Source organism: Pan paniscus, chromosome 1 (genome assembly GCF_029289425.2).
Source record: "Pan paniscus chromosome 1, NHGRI_mPanPan1-v2.0_pri, whole genome shotgun sequence".
Taxonomy (NCBI): domain Eukaryota; kingdom Metazoa; phylum Chordata; class Mammalia; order Primates; family Hominidae; genus Pan; species Pan paniscus.
Window position 1 is genome coordinate 108924782 of NC_073249.2, and position 7854 is coordinate 108932635.

Sequence of the window (7854 nt, forward strand, 5' to 3'; positions counted from 1 at the left end):
TCCCAAGTAGCTGGGATTACAGGTGCGCAGCACCACACTCGGCTAATTTTCAAAAAATTATTTTTAGTAGAGATGGATTTCACCATGTTGGCCAGGCTGGTCTTGAACTTCTGACCTCAAGTGATCTGCCCACCTCAGCCTCCCAAAGTGCTGGGATTACAAACATGAGTCACTGTGCCCAGCTGAAGAGCTAGATTTAAAACAAATTTTTTTTGTGTGTATTAGGTTCCTAGAGATGCAGTAATGAATTACCACAAACTGGGAGGCTGGAAACAACAGCAATGTATCCCCTCACATTCTGGAGGCTAGAAACTCAAAATGAAGGACTGTGCTCCCTCTGAAGCCTCCAGGGAAGAATGCTCCTTGCCTCTCACTAGCTTCTGGTGGCTCCAATAATCCTTCCCGTTTCTGAGCTTGCAGCTGCATCACTCCAATCTCTGCCTTCATTGTCATGCGGCCTTCTTCCCAGGGTGTTTCCCCATGTGTCCTCTCCTTTTCTTGTAAGGACACCATTGGATTTAGGTCCCTCTCTAATCTAGTATAATCTCATCTTAACTGATGACATCTGCAACTACCCTATTTCCAAATAGGTCACATTTGAGGTTTTGGGTGGTCATGAATTTTGGTGAGACATATTTAACCCACCACACCTTGCTTCCCAATTCTGCTCCAAGCCAGCCCAGGCTAGAGTCTAAAGCCCAGCACTGCCTCACTTTCAGATTGATTTCTGTAGAAATATCAGCTCAGTAGCAGTTCATCCCAGTCTACAGATGTATTTTATAAATTTATAAATTTTTAAATTGAGCCATGTGGTAGGAAAACATTATTAAGGGAATGGAGGTCTCTCGGGGCTTGAACTTCTGAAAGTGCTTCTCGGTGCCAGCAGCCTTGACCCCTCAGCATGTAGAAGCAACAGATGGTCTTTCTTGCTCAGGAGCTGGCCCTTACCACCTGTCATTATGTCTCCAATCTGGACATCCCTGTAATGGTGTCGATGCCAACCATGTCCCTAAGGTGCCTCATGGCGTGCTTGTGTGGCACTCACCCTGGAGGAAGATGATGGTCTGAGCATCTTCATCCTGGTCATCACCCAGGCAGGCCCTGCATGAATAGTAACATTACAGTGATGAGACATTTCTTGCCATTGTAGGCGGCCTGGATGTCAACTCAGGGTGTGCTGACACCTAGGCCAGTGTTCTCAGAGTCCATGCCAGTGTGTTCTTGTCCTGATGCTCCATCTGATTGTCTACAGACTTCTCTGCTGCCTTCAAATTCCAGGAATCCTGCACGCCAACAGTCAGCTCTGCCACACTTCTGTCTCCCTGCACAATGAAGGTATGCACCTACACCCAGCTCTTCACCTACGCCCACTGCTCGCCTCTCCTCCTGGGCATTTCCATTTGCCACTCTCGCCACCTCCTGCTTGGGCCTCCAGGGGCTGCCTGTTCATCACACCTGGCCCTCATGACTTTCCCTAGCCATTCCCAGGTGAAGATGCCACCCATCGCAGTCCCATGCTGGAGATGCCAGGATAAAACGGGCAATGGAGTGGACCCAGAGAACTCTGCTCCTCCCCAACCCAGAAGCTACCAAGCAACAGTGAGCAGAAGCCCCTGGCTGCATAGGTGGAGGCCAGGTAGACCACTCCTCACCCCATCCCAAAGAACAGGAAATGAACTGTGAGGCCCCTAGGCCCAGCCAGGGAGGAATGCTGCACATAGGCCTGTGGTATGGATGCAGCCACACAAGTTTCTTTCAGAAGGAGAGGGTGGGAACAGGGGTGGCAGTCAACGCAATCTTCTCATAATTCCCAAGTGTTTTGCTAGAACAAAGAGCTAACCTCCAGCCTCAAGTCTCTCTGCAGGGCACTTAGTTCCTTCTCACTGCAGAATCAGCAGCCCCGGAATCTGCCCAGGCTCCCCTCTTCAGCCACCCACTTTTATTTTTCTCTGCGGTACTTCCATCTGCTGATGTTGCCTGACATGCAATGTGCCATAAAACAGATTTGACAATTTGTTTATTGTCTATCTTCCCACTAGAATATATGCTCCTAGAAGGTGGGGCTCCTGCCCCAGAGCCTAGAACAGTGCCTGTCCAAGCTGAAGTGGCACTTAGGCAAAGTCACTGAATGAATTGCATGAGAGGGAAGCAGCCCAGTCCCGTCAAATGAGCTGGAAGAGACAGACTTCAGAGACAGTCTAATCTTTTTCTCTGTTAACATAAATAGCAAACAAGGAGAGTCTCTTTAAAAGAAAAAGATATTTACCTGGGAATAGAGCATTGTATTGGGAATATGCATATCATAGTAAACTATGTACATGTTCAGGGAGGTAAAGGAAGACAGATTTTTAAAGAAAGAAAGAGAAGGATTACATATTTGTTTTGACATAATTATCCTTGGCTCCAAAGATCAATAACAAGGGTGATGCCAGTCTAGGCTTGGATAGACAGTGGCTGGGCAGATGTCTTTGCAGAAGTCTTTTTTGTGTAAGGCTGCAACGGCCTTTGTGCAAGGTCATGGTTTTTACAGAGTCTTGTGTGACAGTTTTTGTTATCAGGCTTACACGTATGAGAACTCTCTCTTCATGGCCTTTCCCAGCTCCATTTGTCAGGGTTCTTTCTTTCTTTTTTTAACATTAGTGACTCCATTTTGATTTTGACAACTTTCACAACCCTAATTTTTCCTGGAAGGAAACTGGGAGCAGTCCAGAGATTCTAAATAACTCCTCGGATTTGACACTGGAACTGGGTTTTGCATTTTTTTCAAGAAACTTAAGACACGCTGCCCCATTTGCCCTTCCCACACACTCTCTGAGGGATGTGATGATGGTGGGAGCACAAGCTTAGAGAGGCTAAGTTGCTCAGATGACACAGCCAAAATTTAAGCTCAGATTTGTGTGACTCCAAAACTACAGCTTTTTAATAATTAGGTTGGGGATAACAAATACATTTCGTTTCAACAGCCAAGTGCAGTTAACTGGGATGTGACTCAGGGCCACCATTTTGAGGAGTCTGAGGCTCCTCAGGTTCAGTAGATAAGAGTGCATGATTGATTAGCAATGTCTGCCACCGGCACAGGGTGGGGAATGACAGCGTTCTGCCATCCCTGCCACTAGGCAATGATGCAATATTAGGTTCCTTATCTTAGACTCTTTGTCCCTCACCATACTGCTTCTGAGGCCAATATTCCTATGGTTCCTGCCTCAGCAATGAGAAGCCTATGACAAAGCTACAAAACACTGTCAAGTTGGAGGTGAGCAGAGCATGACTTCATTAGTAAGAAATGGAAAGACTATACTTTCAGGGATCATTTATATGATTTGTGGCTACAGAAGTTTCTCAGCGTGAGGAGCCCCAGAAACCATGAGGAGGAGACGCAGCATTCTCTGTGGCGCGTGAGGCCAGCTCTTGGTTTTACTTCGCTACAACTGCATTTGCCATTGATGATCGTTCTTCTCTCATCTCAGGGAGAGTAGAAGGGAGAGAAGATGCAGCCTGAGTGATTCCTGTTTCAACATTTAAAAAGAAGAAAGAAAGAAACTGAATGCACATTTGGTCATTCCAGAATCCTTTGCCCATGACTCAGGGCTTAGTGTCACCTTTGTGTAGGAAGGACACCAATATGTTAAGTGTAGGGAAACAGATAATCCAAAATTATATATATCTGTTTTTGGAAGCATCACATGACCTAGAGTGGCAGAGTTATCTCAATAACTACGTTTACTTGGGGTTATGTTATCCTCTCAGAGTTCACACTGACAGCGGGGAAGACAGCCTTGACATGTGCTTTGTGATGGTGGGACTGAAGACAGCAGCTGAAGGAAACATTTGCTGCCAGTGATACATAAAGCAGAGACTCCATTTTGTCCAGAATAGAGTATGAGCTGTGTATAGAAGGTCTGACCACTCCATGTTTGGGGATCCATGAATCAAGTCAGGGAACCCAGAAAATATTATTGAGTCATGAGTTAAGCCCTATAAAATGCCTTGTATCACACACAATAACAGGTATTTCAATTTTCTCCCATCTGCTGGGATATGTTCTGCAGGATGCTATGTAATATGGGGTCTGGATGTGGACCCTGAGCTCAAGGAAACTATGCCCCAGCTCAGGAGACAAGACTCCTCTTACCAAGACACAACCTGCCCCGATGCCTCGATACTTTGTCTCCCTTCCTTCCCCATGAAGCAGCCTATCTTTATGCCAAATGCACGGGAATTCCTTGTAATTCCTCTGATATTTTGTATTGTTTTCACCTCCGTGCCTTTGCTACTGTTCCCAGACTACCTTGCAAATAGCTCTTCAGGGTTTTGATTTTTGTCTCTGCCCCTCACCAGCTACGAGGTCCTGGAAAAGTTACTTAACTGCCTCTATGCCTCTGTTTCCTCCTCTTAAAGTGGGGATGACAACAGTTTTACCTCCTAGGGTTGTTGTAAAAATTAAATGAGTTATCACATATTAAAGCACTTAGAAGCACACTCAGCACTTAGAAGGATTAGACAAGAGTTAATAATTAGTATCATCACTCACCCTTCAAGACTCAACTTGAACGTTATCTCTACCAAGAAGCATTGCAAAAATTACCACAAACAAAGTCAAAAGACAAAAGATTACCTGGAAAAGAGGTTTGCAATACATATGACAAAGGACTGACTGGTTTCCTTAATTTATGGGGAACAAGTACAAATCTGTAGGAAGACAAGAGTTCAATAGAAAACCGCCCAGCTGTCAGGAACATGCAGTTCACCGAGAAAGAAATACAAGTGGCCAATAAGCAAGAAAAGATGCTTAATTTCACTCATAATTATGCAAGTCAAAATAGTAACAAGAAGCCACTTTTTTTTGCGTATCAGATTGGCAAAAGTTTTAAAGTTTGATGATACCCAGTGTTGGCAAGAATGGGGAAATTAACCATTTGCATATACTCTTGAAGAAAGTATAGATTTCTGCAGCCCTTTCAGCAAGCATTTTGGAAATATTTATCAAAACCAGAAATGCACATTTCCTCAAATGCAGCAATTCTCCGTTTATTGATATCCTCACAAAAGAATATATGTCAATATATGTCATACTATATTCTAGGGTTCTAAAACTGTGCCTGGCACATAGCGATTGCTCAATAAATAGTTGTTTTATAAATAAATTAACCAAAATGTTCATTGTAGCAATGTTGGTAATAGACAAAAACAAAAAACAACCTGAATGTCCAGCAACAGGGGAGATTTTAAATAAATCTTGCACAATCATACTATGGAGAATTCTGTAGCTGTTGCGACCAATATCATATATCTGTATATTCTGATTTAAGAAGACTTCTTTTGTTATTGTTGTTTTGTTTTTAAATTTTTTAGATTGACAAATAATAATTGTACATATTTAATATCATGATTTTCTTTTATTTGGATTTTATTTTATTTTTTCCTTTAATGGGATTGTTGGATCATGCGGCAGTTCTATTTGTAGTTTTTAAAGGAACCTCCATACTGTTCTCCATGGTGGCTGTACTAGTTTACATTCCCACCAACAATGTATAGGAGTTCCCTTTTCTCTGTATCCCCACCAGCAGTTGTTATTTTTTATCTTTTTGATAATAGATATCCCATCTGGGGTAAGGTGATATCTCATTGTGGTTTTGATTTGCATTTCCCTGATAATTAATGATGTTGAGCATTTTCCATGTATTTGTTGGCCAATTGTATGTCTTCTTTTGAGAAATGTCTATTCAAATCTTTCACCCATTTTTCAATTTGATGGTTTATTTTTTTCCTGTTGAGATGATTGAGTTCCTTGCATATTCTGGATGTTAATCCCCTGTTGGATGAGTAGTTTGCATATATTTTCTCATATTCTGTAGGTTGTCTTTTTACTCTGTTGATTGTTTCCTTTGCTGTGTAGAAGCTTTTTCATTTAGTATAATTTCATTTATTTTTCCTTGTGTTGCTTGTGCTTTTGAGGTCTTATTCATAAAATATTTTCCCAGACCAATATCCTGAAGCACTTCCCCTGTGTTTCTTTCTAGAAGTTTTATTGTTTAAGGTCTTACATTTAGGTCTTTGATCTATTTTGAGTTAATTTTTCTATACGGTGAGAGGTGGGGGTGTAGTTTTATCCTTCTGCATGTGGATATCCAGTTTTCCCAGCACTGCTTATTGAAGAGACTGTCCTTTCTGCAATGATTGTTCTTGGCACCTTTGTCAAATATCAGTTGCTTGATACATGTAAATTAATTTCTGGATTCTCTGTATTCCATTGGTCTATGTGTACTTGTTTTTGTGCCAGTACTATGCTATTCTGGTTACTACAGCTTTGTAGTATATTTTGTTTTGTTTTTAAAAACTAATTTAAAAATTTTTTGTAATAGAGACAGGGTCACACTATGTTGCCCAGGATGGTCTCAAACTCTTGGGATCAAATGATCCCCCTGCCTTGGCCTCCCAAAGTATTGAAAGTACAGGCATGAGCCACTGCACCTGACCTAAAGTATATTTTGAGGTCTGGTAGTGATACCTCTGGCTTTATTCTTTTAGCCCAGGTTTGCTTTAGCTATCCTTTCCGAGTCCTTTGTGTTTCCATGCAAATTTAAAAAAAAATTTTTTTTTCTATTTCTGTGAACAATGTCCTTGGTATTTTGATAGGGATGGTGTTGAATCTGTTGTCTGGGTAGTATTGTCATTTTAACAATATTAAGTCTTCCAATTCATGAGGATGGGATGTCTTTCTATTGTTCGTATCTTCTTAAATTTCTTTCATCCATGTTTTATTGTCTTCCTTGTAGAGATTTTTCAAGTCCTTGGTTAAATTTATTTGTAGGTATTTTATTTTTTGTAGCTATCATAAATCAGATTGTCTTCTTGATTTCTTTTTGAGCTAGCTCATTGTTCGTGTATAAAAATGCCAGTGATTTTTGTATATTAATTTTGTATCCTGCAACTTTACTAAATTCATTTATCAGTTCTGAGGTTTTTTTGAGAGTCTTTAGGTTTATATAATCATGTCATCTGTAAAGAGAGACAATTTGACTTCCTCTTTTCCAATTTGGATGCCCTTTATTTCTTTATCTTGCCTAATTGCTCTGGCTAAGGCTTCTAGTACTATGTTGACTAATAGTGATGAGCATTGTCATCCTTTTTTTGTTCTAATTCTGAAAGCTTTTCCGCATTCAGTAAGATGTTAGCTGTGAGTTTTTCATATATGGCCTTTATTATGTTCAGGTACTTTTTCTATACCAAATTTATTAAGAGTTTTTACCTTGTCTGTATAAAGAATTAAAAAAAAAATTAGCCAGGCATAGTACCTTCCACCTGTAGTCTCAGCTACTCAGAAGGCTGAGGCAGGAGGATTGCTTGAGCCTAGGAGGTTGAGACTGCAGTGAGCCATGATTATGCCACTGCACTCAAGCCTAGGTGACAAAGCGAGACCCTGTCTCAAAAAAGAAAGAAAAAGAAAAAAGAGTTTTTATCATGAAGGGAGGTTGAATTTTATCAAAAGGTTTTCCTGCATCTATTGAGATGATTATATTGCTTTTGTCCTTCATTTTATTGACGTGATGTATGACATTTACTGATTTGTGTATGTTGAACAGTCCTCGCATTCCCGGGATAAATCCCACTTAATCATGGTGAATTATGTTTTTGATGTGTTGTTAGACTTAGTTTGATAGTATTTTGTTGAGAATTGTTGTGTCTATGTTTGTCAGGGATGCTGTAGTTTTCTCTTTTTGTTGTGTCCTTGTTGGTTTGGGCATCAGAATAATGCTGGCCTCATAGAATGAGAGAGGAAGAATTCCCTCTGCTTCAATATTTTGAAATAGCTTGAGAAGAATTAGTATTAATTCTTCTTTACAAGTTCAGTAG

At 40.8% G+C, this 7854-nt stretch overlaps 1 non-coding gene across 1 annotated transcript; it reads left to right on the plus strand.

Annotated features, from left to right (window-relative positions):
* Positions 1-3288: 3288 nt before the first annotated feature.
* LOC112438227 (small nucleolar RNA U3) lies at positions 3289-3504 on the plus strand. Its single transcript, XR_003026690.1, has one exon. It is a non-coding gene; the product is annotated as a small nucleolar RNA U3 (small nucleolar RNA).
* Positions 3505-7854: the final 4350 nt, after the last annotated feature.